The 25918-nt window shown below is 39.5% G+C and overlaps 1 pseudogene; it reads left to right on the top strand.

Moving 5' to 3' along the window:
* The first annotated feature begins 473 nt into the window (after positions 1 to 473).
* On the top strand, positions 474 to 25675 carry LOC121847252 (annotated as a pseudogene).
* The last annotated feature ends 243 nt before the right edge of the window (positions 25676 to 25918 follow it).

The following is a 25918-nucleotide window of genomic DNA, read 5'->3' as shown; positions in this document are numbered from 1 at the left end:
TATTATTGACGATGTATTTTCTGTTTGGGGGAAAAAAGTATGAACAGTAGGCTTTGCTCAGCGTCCATAAACTGTTATATTATCGACTACTGTTATTATGATCAAATGTACAGCATTTGAAACGTGCCTATATTGTAACCAGTACAATATGTCTCTGACTGTTTGGTGTGGCACAAAGACAACCATCATAACGTTGCTGTAAATATTTACAATAGAAATACCAATCCTGGATCTTTTCAATACGTTATCTCTAAATTGACCAATTATTGAACGACCCTCATATACCTTCTTATAGAAATAAGCCAATAGGTGTGATTTACTCATCCTCTGGTATCCAATCCATGAATATATGTACCCTGCAATTACCTTACTCCAACGGCTTACTGGCTCGTGTGATAGCCAATGGTGTACCAGCCCGTACAATCTTGCTGACTTGTTTATCCAATCAGCTGTTGTGCTTGGCTTTGTTGTTGGTGATGACATGGACATATTTGTTGTTACTGGAAGGCGAGGGTAGAGCGTGGTAAGGAGGGTCAGGTTTGAGCGATTGATTTCGACATTTCGAAGAAAAAAAGGAGGCTTTGTTTTCCTAGGTTTCAACGATAAAATAACTGAGGTGGGGTGAAGAGCGGTTATGTCGGTGAATATGGACGAACTCAGGCATCAAGTGATGATCAACCAGTTTGTTTTGACTGCTGGTTGTGCTGCTGATCAAGCGAAGCCGCTTCTTCAAGCGGCTCACTGGCAATTCGAGGTATGCGATGTGTGTGTTTATATGTTGGTTTCATAGCGATGCAGCTAACTAGCCACTTTAGCTAGCTAACAAAGGCAAAGAAGGAGAAGTTCTCCGAAATTAGTGAATGGCGATTTTTTTTTACAACCATGTAAGTAAACCCAGTCATACGACCATGCTTTTACGATGGATAATCCGGAAGACCTGGGCTAAAATTAGGGAATGCGGTGTTTGCCAATCGAATTGGCTGTTCACACCAGTTAACTAGATGGGAAATTGATGCTGCTAACGTTATTGTTTTGATATCTATATTGGTTACGTTGGTTATTTTATGTTTAGGTTTTTCATTTTCAATATTCATATTCAATATACATTATCTAACTAGCCATGGTTGCAGTTGATAGTAGTGTGATCTGATTTCTTTCAATGCCATATGAACATAATCCATCTCGAATGTCTAATTTGGCTAGATACAGTAATAGTGCAACCGGCTTTTGATAACTAACTAACTGGCCATCCAGCGAGCGAAGAAAATACCAGGTTGAGGTTTTTGAATCCATAAGGTTAACTTTGTTTACATTCTTGACCTGACACCACCAAACACGCAGAGGCTCTTCCTGTCAAGACCCCATTGTTGTAGTAAGTAAAAGGTGTCTCAAACGTTGCCTTTGTTTTTGTAATATTGCCGCTGCTCTGAAAATGTGTAGGCTATTTAGTGTAATAGCATGTATGTTACACAGCTAGCACACACAGCAATTCATACCTCATTCCCAACTGGTATGATTTATGGCCAGTCAATACACACTTCCAATTTTGGAACAAGCTGCTACTAGTTATTACTTTCCATATTTGGCTGCGTAAGATTAGTGCACCAATAAACACACTCACAACACACATTTAAAGACATTGTGTTTATGATTGCTTGTTGAACAAGGTTAGGAAAGTTGACACAGCGGACCTCCTGGATTGACCGTACTCTTGTCCAGGAGTATTCATAGGGGATATCTATCTTTAGGCAGATTACGGTGCCTTATCCTTCCAGTTGTTCATATCCAGTACTCCTAGTCCTGGCTCAGAGATGCACACTGTATGAACAGGCGTTTCTTCTAAGCTGACACACAGCGTGACCCTTTTCAATCATGGTTTCAGCCAGAGCAGCAAGGTGGAATTGTAATTTGAATGAGCGTAATAGTAACATACCTTTTTAGTGAATACATAATTCACTACATGATATGAAAGAAAAATCCAGGTTCATGTTGAAGCACACCCTAGAGTAATGTATAATGAAAAGTATGCAAGGCCACTGGTTTGAAATATTCAACAGGGCCCTAAGTATGGACAACAGAGAGATGCTGAGAAGATCTGAGGCTTCAGGCCTCTGCTTCCAGATGGTTTCCCAAACACACCTCCGCTCTGTCTAATGGCCAAGCTTTTGTTAGTGCTTACGCACAGGCAGAAGTGTCAGGGCCAGGTGGTTTGAAGGGGCTGAGGAGGCTGCTCAGCTCCTCCCAAGCGTCTGAGAGCAGAGTCAGCCTGTAGCTTGATTGGAGCAGATGCATTGCAGAGACAACTTAGCCTCCTCTGTGCAACCTGTCCGGCTCAAGGTCAAAGGGCTAGTTGCCGATGGCTGGGCTGAGCTCTCCCAGATGCTGTTGGCTAAGGAGTGGAGGGTCAAAACATTAGGAACACCTGCTCTTTCCATGACATAGACTGACCAGGTAAAAGCTATGATCCCTTATTAATGTTACTTGTTAAATCCACTCCAATCAGTGTAGATGGAGTGGAGGATACAGGTTAAAGAATGATTTTTAAGCCTTGAGACAATTGAGACATTGTGCAAGTGTGCCATTCAGAGGGTGAATGGGCCAGACAAAATATTTAAGTGCCTTTGAATGGGGTATGGTAGTAGGTGCCAGGCGCACCGGTTTGAGTGTGTCACAAACTGCAATGCTGCTGGGTTTTTCATCCTCAACAGTTTTCCGTGTGTATCAAGAATGGTCCACCATCCAAAGGACTTCCAGCTAACTTGACACAACTGTAGGAAGCATTGGAGTCAACATGGACCAGCATCCCTGTGGAATGCTTTCGACACCTTGTAGAGTCCACGCCCCAATGAATTGAGGCTATTCTGAGGGAAAAGGGGGTGCAACTCAGTATTAGGAAGATGTTCCTAATGTTTAGTGCTCTCTGTGTATATATTGTGTATACATATTGTATATAGTGTATATGTAGAGTCTCTCTATATAACATATTTATGTATAATACAATCTCAAAATATTAGCCTTTATTGGTTAATTGATTGTCTTTGTGGCTAGTCATCTTTCTATGATGTCAGTATAATGTCCCTCTCATTGGGCTGCTCCTGGCTACAGAGCAGGCTGTGTCGTCGTGTCTGCTCATGGCTCCTGGCTGCAGAGCAGGCTGTGTCATCATGTCTACTCATGGCTCCTGGCTACAGAGCAGAGCTCCTGGCTGCAGAGGGCTGTGTCGTCGTGTCTACTCATGGCTCCTGGCTGCAGAGCAGGCTGTGTCGTCGTGTCTACTCATGGCTCCTGGCTGCAGAGCAGGCTGTGTCGTCGTGTCTACTCATGGCTCCTGGCTGCAGAGCAGGCTGGCTGTGTCGTCGTGTCTACTCATGGCTCCTGGCTGCAGAGCAGGCTGTGTCTGCTCCTGGCTGTAGAGCAGGCTGTGTCGTCGTGTCTGCTCATGGCTCCTGGCTGCAGAGCAGGCTGTGTCGTCATGTCTACTCATGGCTCCTGGCTACAGAGCAGGCTGTGTCGTCGTGTCTGCTCATGGCTCCTGGCTGCAGAGCAGGCTGTGTCATCATGTCTACTCATGGCTCCTGGCTACAGAGCAGGCTGTGTCGTCGTGTCTGCTCATGGCTCCTGGCTACAGAGCAGGCTGTGTCGTCGTGTCTGCTCATGGCTCCTGGCTACAGAGCAGGCTGTGTCGTCGTGTCTGCTCATGGCTCCTGGCTACAGAGCAGGCTGTGTCGTCGTGTCTGCTCATGGCTCCTGGCTACAGAGCAGGCTGTGTCGTCGTGTCTGCTCATGGCTCCTGGCTGCAGAGCAGGCTGTGTCGTCATGTCTACTCATGGCTCCTGGCTGCAGGGCAGGCTGTGTCCATGGGCATGTTCGGTACTCTCACTCCCTCAGGGCACAGCCCCCACTCAGCCTCATTATCCCTGCTACTACACCATTATTCATGTACTTTTTTCTTCTGCACTCTTCCGTATCACCCTAAGTATTATTTTTGTGTTCACCTATATTTATCCTATTTCAGGCTGTTTTTTAAAATATGTTTTTTTGTTATTGTTTGCTGTGCCCTCATTTAGACACCTGTTAAATTCTTCTGCTTTTATATAGGCCTAGTGCTAGGCTTCATTGCAGTGTTCTGTCAGTCATGTTACATAAGCAACACTGTCATGACTCCTCTCTGCTCCATTGCTAGGTTCTCTGCTCCATTGCTAGGTTCTCTGCTCCGTCAGGTAATGGATGCTCTCACTTAAAGCCCATGAGTAGTACTGAAACCTTTATGCCGACGCTTTTAGATATGGTGTTGCACTGTGTGTTTGTAACCTACATTATTTGTGTGTGAAACGGAACCGTTGTTGATGGTCTTGGATGTACACAGAAACACACTTAACATAAATAGACAAAGAACAGTGTGATCCCAGCAGCCTGGTAGACAATGGCAGTGCAGCACATTCATGTTGATATGTGTGTCACGTTGAGCAGCATACATTCCTGCACTGCTGCTGCTGTTGTCAAACAACCACAGAGCATGGTTTGTGGGGGAGGGGCTGGCTTCAGCCGTGAGGGGAAACCACACATTCATTGAAGTGTTCATAAAGAGAGATTCTAGTGAAAGGAAATGGAGGCCAGGCAAGGCACTAAGGACTAAGATTTAGCTAGACATGCTGTCATTTTAGTAGTAGGCTGCATGCAATTATTTTAATCCAGTTACTAAGACACATTCATATGAGGCGATTTGTATACGAAGGAATGACACAGCATTTGTCAATTTTCCACCTCTTAAAAAGAACATGAATCATGGGCCAGTCAGACTACGTGAACCATAAAACCGGTATCTTGCAATAAAATCTGATAAACTACTAAGGATATGTTTTGGTATCAGTGTATTTTTGTTTCCGGACCATGGTGTCCTTACTAGCCTGGCTTTTGTGTTCACAACAGAGTGAAACAATAGAAGTAGCCTATGGACTTCCTTGTTTGTGTTCAAGGGCAGCAACTGAAAGTAGGACTACTTGTTTACATTGTGTTTCCTCATAGCCCGTCAGAGGAAGGCTGTCACAAACTAGGTTTTGTTGTGGCCTATGAATTGTCCCTGAGAATAAAGCACATACCCTATTCACGGTAGTTTATATAGCCTAAACTGTTTACATGTCACTGAGTTGTAAACACTAGTTTTAGGTAAAGGAACAGTACTAGACTACTAGCGATTTTCTTTTCCATGCTAATTATCATTTTAAACAAGCCTGTGTAGTGTGTACATTCTCACTGAGCCATTAGCCTGTCTGCCACTGCCTCTCTCCGCATGGTTTACAAACCCTGTTTTAGACAGTGGAGGATAATAGTTTTAACCCCAGAGTCATGTGATCTACTTGTACCAACTGACCCATAGGCCGATGTTAGCAGAGGGGGATGGGGTCAGACTCTCCACAGTGAGCGGATTGGAAGGTGAAATGTGTCACTACTGTTTTGTGGTCCGCAAACTAAAGATGGGCATGAGTACTGGAACGGACGTCAAAACTCAATATTTAACCAGAGATTATAATTTTTTTATACTGTAGAACTATTTGGTCCAATATTTTGGGGGGGACTCTATAATGTTAGATTTGTGCATGTGCATTTGCGTAACACAACAAAAAAGAAACCGAGCCAAGCATTACAAAGTTCTGCTCCCTAAATTCCCTTTACCCTCCTTGTCTCACTCACTCAGTTGTGTTCTGACCCGCTCCCTCTAGACACGCGTGATGAGTGCACACACAAGCTCCCGTTAGGCCTACAGAAATACATGTCTAACTGATGGGATACACAAGCTACATTCCTTGCCAAATGACATCAGTTTTATCACAAATTCAAAATGGACTGGTTGACTGAAGTAGGGAAATATGTGTTGTGCGTTGCAATTTTGTAATAATCGCGTCATTTTCCGCTTTAATATGCTACATTGCGGTTGTCACTAGTTACCACAAAGTCAAAATTGACTGTACTGAACAATTCATGAAAACAAAAAAATAGCTTTTTGGTCTTAAGGTTAGGCATAAGGTTAGGTTTAAAATCTGATTTTAAGAAGAGACGTTGTAGAAACAGGCATAGTTTATTTTTTATTTAACTAGGCAAGTCAGTTAAGAACAAATTCTTATTTACAATGACGGCCTTACCCGGACGACGTTGTGCCAATTGTGCGCTGCCCTATGGGACTCCCAATCACGGCCGGTTGTGATACAGCCTGGAATCGAACCAAGGTCTGTAGTGACACCTCTAGCATTGAGATGCAGTGCCTTAATTAAACCGCTGCCCCACTCGAAAGCCTGACCTTGTGGCTGTGGTAACTAGTGACGACCCCACTTTGTGAACTGCTAGTGCCATTTTAGGATTGGTTAGCCTTGGCTAAATATACCCCCCCTCCCCTCCCCCATAAACATATTTCAGATTCTACTCTGAAATATGCTAAAGCATTAGTTTGAGAAAGACCGAGCGTATTTTCACCAGCATCATTAAGCCTAGGCCTACTCACCAAACAGATGTCATGGTCAAATTCCAGAGAACAGGCAGAATAAACTAGACAACAGTCTATATCCAAAAGAAAAATACATATTTTGGTTTGTAACTCTTTTAAATGATCAGATGTGCATCACTTCACACTATTCGGTTCTATTTGATTCTGTTATGTTACATTTTAGTCATTTAGCAGATGCTCTTATCCAGAGCAATTAGGCTTAAGTGTCTTGCTCATGGGTACATCAACAGATTTTTTTCTCTCACCAAGTCGGCTCGGGATTCAAACCAGCAACCTTTCGGTTACTGGCCCAACGCTCTTAACTGCTACTATAAAATAGATGTGTCTTGACTGATAAGGGCTCGGGAAATAAAAGTCTTGTCTGCTAATTTAACAAAACAAGGCTATGCCATTGCACAGCTATAGGCTTCTACAAGAAAGTGCCACACTGGAGGTTACTACGTTTTGAAGATTGAGTTCCAATATATAATACAACCAGTTGATATTACAGGTTCAGTAAATGTATCTTAAATAGCACTTGTTTTTTAATTGATTGAATATTTACTGAGTGTACAAAACATTATGAACACCTGCTCTGACCAGATGAATGCTATGATCCCTAATTGATATCACCTGTTAAATCCACTTCAATCAGTGTAGATGAAGGGGAGGAGGCATGTTAAATAAGCTTTTTTTAAGCCCGGAGAAAATTGAGATGGTTTGTGTCAAGAACTGCAACGCTGGTGGGTTTTTACATGTTCAACAGTTTTCTGTGTATCAAGAATAGTCTACCACCCAAAGGACATCCAGCCAACTGGACACAACTGTGGGAAGCATTGGAGACATGGGCCATCTTCCCTGTGGAACACTTTCCGCACCTTGTAGAGTCCATGCCCCGACGAATTGAGGCTGTTCTGAGGGCAAAAGGGGTGGGGGGTTGGGGGGGGTCATTCGCAACTCAATATTAGAAAAGTATTCTTAATGTTTTTGTGCACTCAGTGTATATATGAGGCAATTTAGCAATTAGGATTTGTTATCTTATCTTCTGATAAATTACGCTTTGTTGCGCACTGTTGGCATAGCTAACTGCACACGTTTTTTCCAGTGTGGGACTTGTGTTCTAAAAGTATTTTTTTCCACAAATATTCAGAAAAAAATAATGCGAGTACTTGAACACTCAAAGGTCAAATGCCCACCCTACCCCAAATGGCAGTTCAAGTGCTCACAATGTTCTCACAGATAATTTCCTCTCTTCCCCTCATTCTGTCTCTCTCTCTCCCTCCACAGACAGCCTTAAGCTCCTTTTTCCAGGAGGCCAACATCCCTAGTCACCACCACCAGATGGTAAGTGTATTTTGTTCCCCTTAAAAAAGAAAAAAGGCTTAAGGCATGTTTTACATTCTGTCAGTGTGTTCAGGGAGCTAATTTACGGCATGGCTGCAGCGTCAGTGACCAGGCCAGTCTGCTCCTCCTCTTCAGTCAGACGGACAGAGGGACAGATTCACCAACAGGACAGGACAGCCATGGGCATAGTAGTACAGCTGTGTCTGCCAGAGTGACATCACTGGAGTTATTGCTCCTGAGTAGTAAAGTCTACATCCTGCTGTACTACTCCACGGTGCTTATTGGTTTTCAACACTGCCTTTTAGGGTAAACTTACTTAAGATCTACTGCCACATGGACCGGCACCATGCTTTTTAGTGCAACATATGTTTCATATGTTTCATATCATGAATCCCAATAGCTAATTTAACCGCGATTATAGCAATGGCACAAGGCTGGCCCCTGTCCTTGGCTCAAGCCAATTTACGCAATGCTATTCCCTAACGGCTATAGTGATCATGTGGTCCGTGCATGAAACCATTTCTGCTTCAACTGACCAGTAAAAGCCCTGGAGCGGTGAGCTGGAAATGTAATGTTTACCACATGGAGGCTGTGCTGTGAGCATGCAGTGTTGACGTGTACACTGAACCCAGCCATCCCCTTATCATCTGTCTGTTGCTGCTCTGCTGCTACAACACTGTTTTGGTTTTCTCTCTTCTTTCCCTTCCTCTTGGGTGGGAGGAGCATGTTCGAGCTTGAGCAAGAGGAAGTGTGTGAGTGGCGGGGGCCAGGGTTTGTTATTATTTTCGGTGCAGCCATTACATCATACCGCTGGAGGGTGTTTGTGTGTTTGCGAGTGTGTGTGTGTGCATGTCTACAAGTGTGTTTGTGTGTGAGGCGGGCATGTGCATGCTGGGAGGAGGAGTGATGTAAGAGAGCTATCTGCTACAGAGGAGGAGGAAGGGCTGTTAAAGGATAGAGAGAGTGTGGAGAGGCAATCATCAGCAGCTGCAAGCCATCTCCATGTATTGTGGGTGTTAGTCCTTCCCCCTCTCTCTCTCTCTCTCTCTAGGTTGCCCTGCACTCTCCTTGGGGCCTGGGGGAACCACAGGGGAAACAGTGGGTGTGGGGAAGAAAGAGCTCCGTGTAGCAACAATAATATACACAACACTGCCCTCAATCAAACACTATTGACTATACAGGGAGAACAAATATGTGTACACTTAAAGGACTCTTATAACCTTAAACCTACACCGAAGGGTCACATTTCCACAACCAATTGACATCCAGGGTTGCATTGCTTGTTGTAAACATGGGGCTGGGTTTTTATTTATTTAATTAGGCCTAGTACTTGACCTGAGAAAACAAGTCATAATAAGTAAGTCCTAGAGAGGATGACATTCCTATATCAATTTAATTACATTGTTTCTTTTCATTACTCTGTACATAATGTAATTCATGGAAAGTGGGTAGTGCACTGTGGTGGTGGTAGTACTAGTGGTGGTAGTCGTGGTAGTACTAGTGGTGGTAGTCGTAGTAGTTGTGGTGGTAGTCGTAGTAGATGTGGTGGTAGAAATAGTGGTGGTGGTGGTAGTTGTAGTAGTGGTTGTGGTAGCACATGGTAGCACATGGCATTTGTCATATCACCTGTTTCCCCTCTGGTGTGTGAGCCCATGAGGGATGTAACTGTTTGTTGCTGTGGGGCAGTACAAGCTCTACCCTGCGCCTTCTGATGACAAAACAAGACCATAAATACTGTAGGAGAGGTTCTGGTTTGAGCCCATACCCTGGCCAAATATAATGATTTACTCCTTTTACTAGGACCTTCCTGTAAACTAATTAAACTGTTATCACAGCTATTACCACCACTACTATTATCACTACTACTACTATTACCACCACTACTATTATCACTACTACTACTATTACCACCACTACTATTATCACTACTACTACTATTACCACCACTACTATTATCACTACTACTACTATTACCACCACTACTATTATCACTACTATTACCACCACTACTATTATCACTACTACTACTATTATCCCTACTACTACTATTATCACTACTACTACTATTATCACTACCACTACTATTATCACGACTACTACTATTACCACCACTACTATTATCACTACTACTACTATTACCACCACTACTATTATCACTACTACTACTATTACCACCACTACTATTATCACTACTACTACTATTACCACCACTACTATTATCACTACTACTACTATTACCACCACTACTATTATCCCTACTACTACTATTACCACCACTACTATTATCACTACTACTACTATTACCACCACTACTATTATCACTACTACTACTATTACCACCACTACTATTATCACTACTACTACTATTACCACCACTACTATTATCACTACTACTACTATTACCACCACTACTATTATCACTACTACTACTATTACCACCACTACTATTATCACTACTACTACTATTACCACCACTACTATTATCCCTACTACTACTATTATCCCTACTACTACTATTATCACTACTACTACTATTATCACTACCACTACTATTATCACGACTACTACAATCACTACTATTATCCCTACTACTACTATTATCCCTACTACTACTATTATCCCTACTACTACTATTATCCCTACTACTACTATTATCACTACTACTACTATTATCACTACCACTACTATTATCACGACTACTACAATCACTACTATTATCCCTACTACTACTATTATCCCTACTACTACTATTATCCCTACTACTACTATTATCACTCCTGCTACTATTATCCCTACTACTACTATTATCACTCCTGCTACTATTATCCCTACTGCTACTATTATCCCTACTACTACTATTATCCCTACTACTACTATTATCCCTACTACTACTATTATCACTACTACTACTATTAACCCTACTACTACTATTATCACTACTACTACTATTATCACTACCACTACTATTATCACGACTACTACAATCACTACTATTATCCCTACTACTACTATTATCCCTACTACTACTATTATCCCTACTACTACTATTATCCCTACTACTACTATTATCACTACTACTACTATTATCACTACCACTACTATTATCACGACTACTACAATCACTACTATTATCCCTACTACTACTATTATCCCTACTACTACTATTATCCCTACTACTACTATTATCACTCCTGCTACTATTATCCCTACTACTACTATTATCACTCCTGCTACTATTATCCCTACTGCTACTATTATCCCTACTACTACTATTATCCCTACTACTACTATTATCACTACTACTACTATTATCCCTACTACTACTATTATCACTACTACTACTATTATCACTACCACTACTATTATCACGACTACTACAATCACTACTATTATCCCTACTACTACTATTATCCCTACTACTACTATTATCCCTACTACTACTACTATTATCACTACCACTACTATTATCACGACTACTACAATCACTACTATTATCCCTACTACTACTATTATCCCTACTACTACTATTATCCCTACTACTACTATTATCACTCCTACTACTATTATCACTCCTGCTACTATTATCCCTACTACTACTATTATCACTACTACTACTATTATCACTACCACTACTATTATCACGACTACTACAATCACTACTATTATCCCTACTACTACTATTATCCCTACTACTACTATTATCACTCCTGCTACTATTATCCCTACTACTACTACTACAATCACTACTATTATCCTTACTACCACTACTATTATCAATACCACTACTATTATCCCTACCACTACTACTACTACTATTATCACTACTACTACTATTATCACTACCACTACTATTATCACGACTACTACAATCACTACTATTATCCCTACTACTACTATTATCCCTACTACTACTATTATCCCTACTACTACTATTACAATCACTACTATTATCCTTACTACCACTACTATTATCAATACCACTACTATTATCCCTACCACTACTACTACTATTATGACTACCACTACTATTATCCCTACTACTACTATTATCACTACCACTACTATTACCATCACTACTATTATCACTACCACTACTATTACCATCACTACTATTATCCCTACTACTACTACTACTATTATCACTACCACTACTATTATCCATACTACTATTATCACTACACTACTACCACTACTATTACCATCACTACTATTATCACTACCACTACTATTGCCATCACTACTATTATCTCTACTACAACTACTATTATCACTACCACTACTATTATCACTATTACCACTACTATTACCATCACTGCAATTATCCCTACTACAACTACTATTATCACTTCCACTACTATTATCACTACCACTATTACCATCACCACTATTATCCCTACTATTACCACCACTACTATTATCCCTACTACAACTACTATTATCACTACCACTACTATTATCACGACTACTACAATCACTACTATTATCCCTACTACTACTATTATCCCTACTACTACTATTATCACTCCTGCTACTATTATCACTACTACTACTACAATCACTACTATTATCCTTACTACCACTACTATTATCACTACCACTACTATTATCCCTACCACTACTACTACTATTATCACTACCACTACTATTATCACTACTACTACTATTATCACTACTACTACTATTATCACTACCACTACTATTATCACTACTACTACAATCACTACTATTATCACTACCACTACTATCCCTACTATCATTATCCCTACTACTACTATTATCCCTCCTGCTACTATTATCACTACTACTACTATTATCCCTACTACTACTATTATCCCTACTACTACTATTATCACTACTACTACTATTATCACTACCACTACTATTATCACGACTACTACTCACTACTATTATCACTACCACTACTATTATCACCTACTACTACTATTATCCCTACTACTACTATTATCACTCCTGCTACTATTATCTACTACTACTATTATCACACTACCACTACTATTATCCCTACTACTACTATTATCACTACTACTACTATTATCCCTACTACTACTATTATCCCTACTACTACTATTATCACTACTACTACTATTATCACTACCACTACTATTATCACCTACTACTACTACTATTATCACTACTATTATCCCTACTACTACTATTATCACTACTATTATCACTACTATTATCCCTACTACTACTATTATCCCTACTATTACTACTACTACTACTATCACTACCACTACTATTACCCCTACTACTACTACTATTATCCCTACTACCACTACTATTATCCATACTACTACTACTATTATCACTACCACTACTATTATCACTACCACTACTACTATTATCCTTACCACTACTATTATCACTACTACTACTATTATCCTACTACTACTATTACCCCTACCACTACTATTATCACCACTACTACTACTATTATCACTCCTGCTACTATTATCCCTACTACTACTATTATCACTACTACTACTATTATCACTACCACTACTATTATTATTACCTCCACTACTATTATCACTACCACTACTACTACCATTATCACTACCACTACTATTATCCCTACTACTACTACTACTACTACTATTATTATCACTACCACTACTATTACCCCTACTACTACTACTACTACTACTACTATTATCACTACCACTACTATTATCACTACCACTACTATTATCACTACTACAATCACTACTATTATCCCTACCACTACTATTATCCCTACTACTACTATTATCACTACTATTATCCCTACTACTACTACTATCACCTCACTACTATTATCACTACCACTACTATTATCAACTACCACTACTATTATCCCTACCACTACTACTACTATTATCACTACCACTACTATTATCCCTACTACTACTATTATCACTACCACTACTATTACCATCACTACTATTATCACTACTACTACTATTACCATCACTACTATTATCCCTACTACTACTACTACTATTATCACTACCACTACTATTATCCATACTACTATTATACTATCATACTACCACTACTATTACCATCACTACTATTATCACTACCACTATTATCACTACCATCTACTACAACTACTATTATCACTACCACTACTATTATCACTACTACTACTATTATCCTACCACTACTATTATCACTACCACTACTATTATCACTTACTACTACTATTATCACTACCACTACTATCACCACTATTATCCCTACTATTACCACCACTACTATTATCCCTACTACCAACTACTATTATCACTACCACTATTACCATCACTACTACTACCCTACTATTACTACTACTACTATCCCTACTACACTACTATTATCACTACCACTACTATTATCACTACTACAATCACTACTATTATCCCTACTACTACTATTATCCCTACTACTACTATTATCACCACTACTACTACTATTACTACAATACTTATTATCACTACCACTACTATTATCACCACCACTACTATTACCCTTACTACTACTACTATTATCACTACCACTACTATTACCCCTACTACTACTATTATCACTACCACTACTATTATTACTACCACTACTATTATCACTACCACTACTATTATCACCAACACTACTATTACCCTTACTACTACTACTATTATCACCACCACTACTATTACCCCTACTACTACTATTATCACTACCACTACTATTATCACTACCACTACTATTATCACTACTACTACTACTAATCACTACTATTATCCCTACCACTACTATTATCACTACTACTATTATCCCTACCTACTACTATTATCACTACTGCTACTATTATCACCTACTCTACTATTATCACACCACTACTATTATCACTACCACTACTATTATCACTACTACTACAATCACTACTATTATCCCTACCTACTATTATCCCTACTACTACTATTATCACTACTGCTACTATTATCCCTATACACTACCACACTACTATTATCCCTACTACACTACTATTATCAATACCACTACTATTATCCTACCACTACTACTACTATCACTATCACTACTACTACTATTATCACTACCACTACTATTATCACTACCTACAATCACTACTATTATCCCCACCACTACTATTATCCCTACCACTACTATTATCACCACCACTACTATTACTACCACTACTATTATCCCTACTACTATTATCACTACCACTACTATTATTATTACCTCCACTACTATTATCACTACCACTACTACTACCATTATCACTACCACTACTATTATCCCTACTACTACTATTATCACTACCACTACTATTATCACTACTATTATCACTACTACTATTACCATCACTACTATTATCACCACTACTACTACTACTATTATCACTACCACTACTATTATCCATACTACTATTATCACTACACTACTACTACTTATTACCATCACTACTATTATCACTACCACTACTATTACTACTATTATCTCACTACTACTATTATCACTACTACTACTATTATCCTATTACCACTACTATTACCACCCTACTACTACTATTATCACTTACCACTACTATTATCACTACTACTATTATCACTACCACTACTATTATCACCACTACTATTATCCCTACTACTACTATTATCACTACCACTACTATTATCACTACTATTATTACTATTACCACTGCTATTATCACCTACTACTACTATTATCACTACTACTACTATTATCCACTACTACTATCACTACTATTATCACCACTACTACTATTATCCCTACTACTACTATTATCACTACTATTATCCCTACTACTACTACTACAATCACTACTACCTACTACCACTACTATTATCAATACCACTACTATTATCCCTACCACTACTACTACTATTACCTACTACTATTATCCCTACTACTACTACTATCACTACTACTACTATTATCCAACACTACTATTATCACTACCACTACTATTATCACCATTACACTACTATTATCCTACTACTACTACTCATTATCCCTACTATTATCATTACCCTACTACTACTATTATCACTACTACTACTATTATCACCTACCACTACTACTATCATTACTGTCACTACTATTATCACCACTACTACTATTATCCCTACCACTACTACTATCATTCCTACTACTATTATCACAACCACTGCAATCAATCCCTGCCACTACTATTATCACTGCTACTACTATTATCACTACCACTACTATTATCCTGCTGCTGCAATCACTACTATTATCCCTACTACTACTATTATCCCTACTACTACTATTATCACTGCCACTACTATTATCCTTGCTGCTACTACTACAATCACTACTATTATCCTACTACCACTAATCTATTATCAATACCACTACTATTATCCCTACCACTACTATCTACTACTATTATCACTACTACTACTATTATCACTACCACTACTATTATCCCACCACTACTATTATCACTACTACTACTATTATCACTATTATTACTACCACTACTACTATTATCCCTACCACTACTATTATCCCTACTACTATTATTATTATCACTATTATCACTACTACTATTATTATCCCTACTACTACTATTATCCCTACTACTACTATTATCCCTACTACTACTATTATCACTACTACTACTACATCACTACCACTATTATTATCACTATACTACACACTACTATTATCACTACCACACTACTATTATCCCTACTACTACTATTATCACCTACTATTATTATCACTACCTACTATTATCACTACTGCTACTATTATCCCTACTACTACTATTATCACTACACTACTATTATCACCTACTACTACTATTATCCACTACTACTACTATTATCACTACTACTACTATTATCCCTACTACTACTATTATCACTACTACTACTATTATCCCTACTACTACTATTATCACTACCACTACTATTATCACTACCACTACTACTATTATCCTTACCACTACTATTATCACTACTACTACTATTATCCTACTACTACTATTACCCCTACCACTACTATTATCACCACTACTACTACTATTATCACTACCACTACTATTATCACTACTACTATTATCACTACCACTACTATTATCACGACTACTACTATCACTACTATTATCCCTACTACTACTATTATCCCTACTACTACTATTATTATTAACACTACTATTATCCCTACTACTACTACTACAATCACTACTATTATCCTTACTACCACTACTATTATCACTACCACTACTATTATCCCTACCTACTACTATTATCACTACCACTACTATTATCCCTACTACTACTATTATCATCCACTACTATTACCATCACTACTATTATCACTACCACTACTATTACCATCACTACTATTATCCCTACTACTACTACTACTATTATCACTACTACTACTATTATCCATACTACTACTATTATATCACTACCACTACTATTATCACTACTATTATTCTACTACAACTACTATTATCACTACCACTACTATTATCACTATTACCACTACTATTACCATCACTGAAATTATCCCTACTACAACTACTATTATCACTTACTACTATTATCACTACTACTACCATCACCACTATTATCCCTACTATTACCACCTACTACTATTATCCCTACTACTACTACTATTATCACTACCACTACTACCATCACTACTATTATCTACTATTACACCACCACTACTACTATTATCACTACCACTACTATTATCACGACTACTACCACTACTATTATCCCTACCACTACTATTATCCCTACTACTACTATTATCACCCTGCTACTATTATCCCTACTACTACTACACTACTATTATCCTACTACCACTACTATTATCCCACTACTATTATCACCTACCACTACTATTACTACCATTATCACTACCACTACTATTATCCATACTACTATTATCACTACTACTACTACCACTACTATTACCACTACTATTATCACTACCACTACTATTGCCATCACTACTACTATCTCTACTACAACTACTATTATCACTACCACTACTACTATCTACTATTACCACTACATTACCCACTGCAATTATCCTACTACAACTACTATTATCACTTCCACTACTATTATCACTACCACTACTATTATCACTCACTACTATTATCCATTACCTACTATTACCACCACTACTATTATCCCCACTACTACTACTATTATCACTACTACTATTACCATCACTACTATTATCCCTACTATTACCACCACTACTATTATCCCTACCACTACTATTATCACTACTACTACTATTATCCATACTACAACTACTATTATCACTACCACTACTACCACTACTACTATCCTTATCACTACCACTACTTATCACTTACTACTACTATTATCCTACTACTACTATTACCACTACTACTGCTATTACTACACTATTACTACTACTGTTATCACTACCATCTACTATTATCACTACCACTACTATTATTATCCCACTACTATTATCACTACTTCTATTATCCTTACTATACTATCTGCTATTACTACTACTATTATCCCTACTACTACTACTATTATCACTATTATCACCATACTATTATTACCACCACTACTATTATCCCTACCACTACTACTATTATCACTTATTACCACCACTACTATTATCCCTACTGCTGCTATTATCACTACCACTACTACTACCACTACTATTATCTTGCTACTACTATTATTATCACTACCACTACTATTATCCCTACTACTGTCACTACTATTATCACACACTATTATCCCTACTATTACCACCACTACTATTATCCCTACCTCCACTACTATCTATCACTACTCACTACTATTATCACCACCACTACTACTATTATCTATTATCACTACTATTACTCACAACTACTATTATTACCACTACTATTAATCACATCCATCACCACTATTATCCCTACTGTTGGTAATATTATCCCCCATCATTATTATTATCCTACTACTACTATTATTACCACTGCTATTATCCCTTACCACTACTACTATTATCACTACTACTATTATTACCCTACTACTACTACTACTACTACTATTATTACCACACTATTTATCACTACTACTACTACTACTATTATTACTGCTATTATCCCTACTACTATTATCCCTGCTATTACATCAGTACTATTATCCCTGCTGCTACTAATATTATCGCCGTACCACTACTATTATCCTTACCACACTACTATTATCACTACTACTATCACCACCACTACTATTATCCACTACCACTGTCGGTGCTATTATTATCCCTACCACTACTATTATCCTGCTACTACACTACTACTATTACCTTCACTACTATTATCACTACTACTACTATTATCACTACCACTACTATTATCCCTACTACTACTACTATTATCACTGTGGTGCTATTGTCCTTACCACTACTATTATCCCTGCTACAACTACTATTATTACCACTATTACATACTACTACTATTATCACTACCACTACTATTACTACTACCTACTGCTACTATTATCACTACTACTACTATTACTATTGCTGTGCCACTTCACTACTATTACTGCTACCACTACTATGCTATCTGCTACCACTGCTATTATCACTATCACTGTTTTATCCCTACTGCTGCTATTATTATTATCTACTATTATCACTGCCACTACTACTATTATCACTGCCGCCGCTCACTATTATCACTACTGCTACTACTACTATTATCCCTACTGCTGCTGCTGCTACTATTATTACCACCATTACACTACTATTATCACTGCTACTACTACTATTATTACCCCTACTTCTATTATCACTGCCACTGCTACTATTATCCCTGCTACTGCTGCTACTGCTTTTATCCCTACTACTATTATCACTACCACTACTACTATTATTACTGCCATTACTACTATTATCACTGTTACTACTACTATTATCCCTGCACTACTATTATCACTGCCTACTGCTGCCACTGCTATTATCACACTGTCACTATTACCCTACCACTACTATTATTACCACCACTACTATTATCCCTACCATTACTATTATTACTACTACTATTATCCCTGCCACTGCTACTATTATTACACTACTACTATTATCACCACTACTATTATTAATTATCATCCCTACCACTACTATTATCCCTACTACTATTATCCTACCACTATTATTATCCCTACCACTGCTACTATTATCCTGCCACTACTACTATTATCCTTACCACTACTATTATCCTACTACTATTATCCTACTACTATTATCCCTACCACTACTACTGCTTATTACCACCACTACTACTATTATTATCCCTACCACTGCTACTATTATCCCTACCACTACTATTATTACTCCTGCCACTGCTACTGTTATTGTCCTGCCACTGCTGCTATTATCATCCCCGTTACTTATCACTCAACTACCACTATTATTATCCTGCCACTACTATTATCACCACCACTATTATTGTCACCGCCTGCTACTACTATTATCCCCTACCACTACTATTATCACCACTGCTACTATTATCCTACTGCTGCTACTATTGCATCCTACTACTACTACTGCTACTATTACCACTGCTGCTGCTATTATCCTACTGCTACTACCTATCACTACTATTAACACCACTACTATTATCCCCTGCTACTATTATCACTGCTATTACTACTATTATCCCTATCACTACTACTATTATCCCTACTACTGCTATATTGCCCCACTACTATTATCCTGCTACTACTACTATTATCCTTACCACTACTATTATCCCTGCTACTACTATTATCCCTACTACTACTATTATCCCCACTACTATTATCCCTACCGTTGCTATTATCACCCACTACTGCTATCCCCACTACTATTACTTATTATCCCCACTACTACTATTATCCCTACTACTACTACTATTATCACTACCACTATTATCCACCATTACTATTGTTATCACTACTAATTTAACCCTGCTACTACTACTGTTATCCACTACCACTATTATTATCATCACTGCTATTATACCTACTACTATCCACTATATTATCCCTACCACTACTATTCGCTACTATCCTGCACTACTATTATCACCACTACTACTATTATTATCCCTACTACTACTATTATTATCACTACTACTATTATCACTACTACTATTATCCCTAACACTAATACTATTACTAGCTGTACCACTATTGTAAACATTAAGGATGATATCGCAACAGTTGTAACTTGAAAGTACGTAGTGTTCAAACTCCCTTGTGAATGTGTGTATGTGTTTTGTGTAACGGTGGGCGGCAGATGGGGTCCAGTCCAGACCTGCCCTTCCTTTCAGCCGAACCTGCTAGACAGGGCCCTAGCCCCACCCTCTCAGCACAGCACAGCACTGTAGCTAAACACAGCCCAGCATACGGTTCTTATTGTTATTGTTCTGTCTACCTACTCACTGCTTCACTAGGACCAAGCCTTATAGCCGTACAGCTGCATCTGGACAGTCTAAGCAGCTGTAGTGCTTCTCAGTCGACTTCATTGCTTTATAGCTAAATTTGATCACTTGACTAGATAAGTAATATTTGAATATCTCCTTTACTATTGATTTCCATAACAAACAAGATGAATAATTCACAGCTTAAAGCAAAACTCAGTCAAGTCTCTCCCAAGAAAAACAGGAAACCCCCTGTATGGATCACCATCTTGGGTCCTGCAGGAGGGGCAGTTTCAGTGTGGTCAACCATCACAGACCCAGACAGACTGAAACCGTGCTTGTCCATCTCCTAACTGGAGCAGCTGCTGCTCACTCTGACAGACCTGTCACCTCACATCAACACTAAGACTGTGCCTCACAATACTCAATACTATACTGTATGCTGCACTACACTCTTCTCCCTCCACTTTCAAAATGTCTAGTATCTTCGCTAGCTATGACCATGCCTGTCCCAGGCTCTAATCTGATTTGGTGACCTAATCAATTTACCTTTTCAACTTTAGACACCTTTTTCATACTATTAGATCCACATTTCGGGTGCTTGCGTGACCCTCATGTCAGCGGGGCCGTGGCTGTGTTAGAAATAAAACAGCCCTGACCTCATGCTGCATTGCTAAGAAGTCCTCCGTCCTGTAATGGCTGCTAGCCTGCTACCTGATCCCTGTTGGTGGTGGGGGTGTTTCTATCCTGAGGCACCACACTCAGTCTTACAAATTATTAAGTCATTCATGGCCTCAGTGGGGACATCTGACATTTTGTGCAACTGCACAGCATGTTAAGCTGCCATGTTTACCACAGTGAATGGATGTAGGTGGCTGCAGGGTTTAGAAACCTTGTCGTCACAATGTTCAGCAGTTGTACTGCACACAATGCCCAAGTTTACAAGTGAACTGCCTCCCACAACAGTAACTAACTCGTCTAGGCTATTTTGTTTTATGAACTCACCAATCATGCCTTCTATTGGTACATAGAGTTCACAGCAGGCAGCAGCAATGGGAGCACCCCATGGGGACCAAATCATTGGGACAGAATGTTAAAATGAAGTGTTAGCATTCAACTCAATGTAAGTCACTCATTTTAAACCCCACGTGTCTTCTGTTTTCCAGATGTGCACTCCAAGGAACACCCCAGCCACGCCGCCTAACTTCCCGACACCATCACCATGTTCTCCAAGCTGAGGGCGTCAGACTGCTCGGGGAGCTCCGGAGGCGGAGGTCCCACCCAGGTGTCCATGGCCTGCTCCCCCCCCTCCTCCACAGCTGGCTTCGGATCCTTCTGGGCCTCATCACCCCCCAACCACCAGCCCGTCTGGCTGCCCCCCTCCTCGCCCACAGGCCACCACATGCACCACCACCACTACCAGCACCACCACCACATGCACCAGACCCCCATGTGGCCCCCTGTGTCCCAGCCCGGCAGCGCCCAGCAGACCCCTGTTGTATCGGTCCTGCATGGCCAGAGATGAGACTCTACCCAGGTGTGGGAAGGAGGGGGCTGGGGAGGATAGGGTGGGGCTGGGCTGGGCTGGGCTGGGCTGGGCTATGTGCAGCCTAATGAATCTACTAGGGGTTTGGGTGTCAGGATTAAAGGGTCTTGTTGGCCAAGGGGAAAAGACACGCTACTGTTGTTTTCCTTCCTTTCTTTCTGTTTTTCTAAAATGACTATGAACAATGTCTTCTTTGGAGTACATCGGTTTCCTCTCTCTCTCTCTCTCTCTCTCTTCATCATAACTCATCAAAGCCTGGGAAGAACCGGGGAGAACCACTAATAACAATATGAGGAAGTGAAATAACAAAGGGGTGGAGTCTCTGGAACCCCCCTCCCAAAGGACTCTGGGAAATGCTGTTTTCTTTGTCAATGCAAGTCGAGCCCTGGACCCAGCAGAGCACTTACTTAGGATAGGAGCCATGTGATCTGCTAAAGTGCTTGATCATTGGTTGTTTTTCAAAACTCTACTCTCCCTTGGGGTTCAATAACGCTCCAGCGATGTGACCAGATTTCACAATAACCAGCAGACAAAAACAAAATGGGACTGCAACACAAATAATGATGGTTTTGTGTTCTCGGCTGATCTTATGGCCCAGAAAAAATATGTTTTCAATATTGTTTGTGGTATGGATATCTGTATAGTACAGATCATGGACAAACACTGTAGCCATTTTGTCAAGTTTCATGTAGCCATGTATCTCTTTTTAAAATGTCTATTTTGTAAGTACTATGTAGCTTAGTGAAACTTGACTCAGTGGCTCCACTGCATGCTGTTGTGTTTGAGAAGTGGGCTCTTCAGTATGTGTGGACTCGAAGCTTTGGTTTAAAGTGTCTGAAAGCTGACCTTCACATCAGAAGTGTTTTAAGGAGACGTGTAAAGAAATGTTAATACTGTAATTCAGTTTGTGTTGAGATACAGAAAAGTATGCAATCATTTAATGGAAGCCTGAAGCCAGTTTAAAGGCTGATGCATTTTTATCATTGTTTTTGGGAACCTTTTCTACCTATGGATGTCAAAGGACTCCCGAGTGGCGCATCGGTCTAAGGCACTGCATCTCAGTTCTAGAGGCGTCACTACAGACCCTGATTTGATTCCAGGCTGTATCACAACCGGCCGTGATTGGGAGTCCCATAGGGTGGCGCACAATTGGCCCAGCATCGTCCGGGTTAGGGTTTGGCCGGGGTAGGTCGTCATTGTAAATAAGAATTTGTTCTTAACTGACTTGCCTAATAAACTTTCTTTTGACTGATAATGTAAACTGGTTTTCAGTGACAATTATGGAAACATCTTCTGAACTCCATTGTAAATAAAGGCTCAGCAGAAACAAAGTGCAAAAACGTTGAACTCTGTAACCTGGCTGGGGACGAGATTGAGATCTCAGTTATCTGTCAACACTGAACTTAATCTGGTTTGCAAATGTTTTGACTAACATAGATGGGTGTGAGCCATCAGTAGGCTACCTCTTCAGGTTTCTATGGGGAGTAGAGGCCAACTCAGTGATTTACTACACAACCTCTAGCAGAAGATCAACTGGTCCTACCTCTGGTTAAATGGGAGAGGCTGAATGTATTCCCTGCAGAAACAGTCGGTTTCAATGGGTCAGATTAGCAGAATCTCTCCTAGTGCTCAAAACGTGTGTAATTCCCTCTGTTAGAATAGTGGCTGATTGACTGATGATGAATTGAGTGTCTTGTCAACTAGAGAATTATGAATTTAGTACGGGTTGCAAATATTTACTAAATGATTGTTCAGGCAATGTTTACATATGAGATTCAGTGTACTGATGAACAATGCTTCATAACCCAGAGTCTTACTTATAGGTGAGCTCTTCATACAACAGCCAATGTCGGAACATTTGCAAATCTATCAATGGTGACAGATAGAAAGGTAGCCATTTTCACCATCGTTCTCATTATAATTATCACAATAAAGAGGGAATAGGGAGGTCTGAACAGGTTGCAGTTGTATACAGAGGGTACTTTATCTGAAATAATGTCACATTCATTCATGCCCTCACTAAATGATGCTTTAATATTATGCCTGCCTGCCACGTCTTCACTCAGACAATCATATTCACACAATCCCTCTGGTTGAATACATGTCAAATCACATTTGTCAAGCTGTGACCTTTTGTGAGGATGATTTTATAATGTACAATATGGACAGTCATGTAGCGTTGGACAGATGCCACCTGGCCAATGTGGACCCTTGTCAATGTCACCAGAAAGAAGGGACACTGCTCCACTGTGCTGCCATGTGGTCTGTTCTGGTTCTAAATCCATGGATCTTTTCAGATGGACATTAGAACCTCAACGGTGGTTCCTCTTGGGGTGTCCATAGCACCACCTCATTCATTAACTCATGTGTTCTATTAAGGGGAACGTTTGTTGTCAACTGCATGAGTTTTGGTTGGTGATTTTCTAGTTTTGTGTTTTTAACAAGGTGGGAATGGAGGGTGGTCCCATAATGAGTGTTTCCTGCTGTGTGGATTACTGGCTCCTCCTCAGTATTGTTGTGGTAACTGACACACCCAGACACAGTAGTGTTGGGTGATTATGGTTCCTGTGGTGATGTGACCCGGTCTCCATTCTCCTCGATCAACAGTAGACAGTTTGGTCCCCCATGATATCTGTACAAACGGGGTGTTATGAAATCGATCGTCATGTTCACCCATACAAGATGTGCAGAATGCCTGATGGAAATCCAAAAACAAGTCAAACAAGAACTTCTCATGGACCCTCATTTACATCTCTCTAATCCAACTTTTTCTATAGATATTTCTCTCCTGTACTGTTTATTTCCCCTGTTGAAATGTGTATTTATATGTTTAATAAAATAAGGTATGATCTGCTAAGTGTTGGAGTTGTTCTGGGGTCTTGTTTTAGCTGAGAATAATGGTTGTGCTTTTATGAAATATGGTTGCTAAGGCACTTTTGAACACATAAAAGTAACTTTGCTTTTTGAGATATTTTCTGTCGGGTAATATATATTCAGTAATGATATGACTGCATAATACTATAGTAATCTATATATCCCTACAAGTAGTGTCTCTGTAGCACAAAGGAACAAGTAGGCCTATATAAGAGAGACAATAGAC

Source organism: Oncorhynchus tshawytscha, linkage group LG09, assembly GCF_018296145.1.
Source record: "Oncorhynchus tshawytscha isolate Ot180627B linkage group LG09, Otsh_v2.0, whole genome shotgun sequence".
NCBI classification, from domain to species: domain Eukaryota; kingdom Metazoa; phylum Chordata; class Actinopteri; order Salmoniformes; family Salmonidae; genus Oncorhynchus; species Oncorhynchus tshawytscha.
This window is presented reverse-complemented; position numbering and strand designations above follow the sequence as displayed.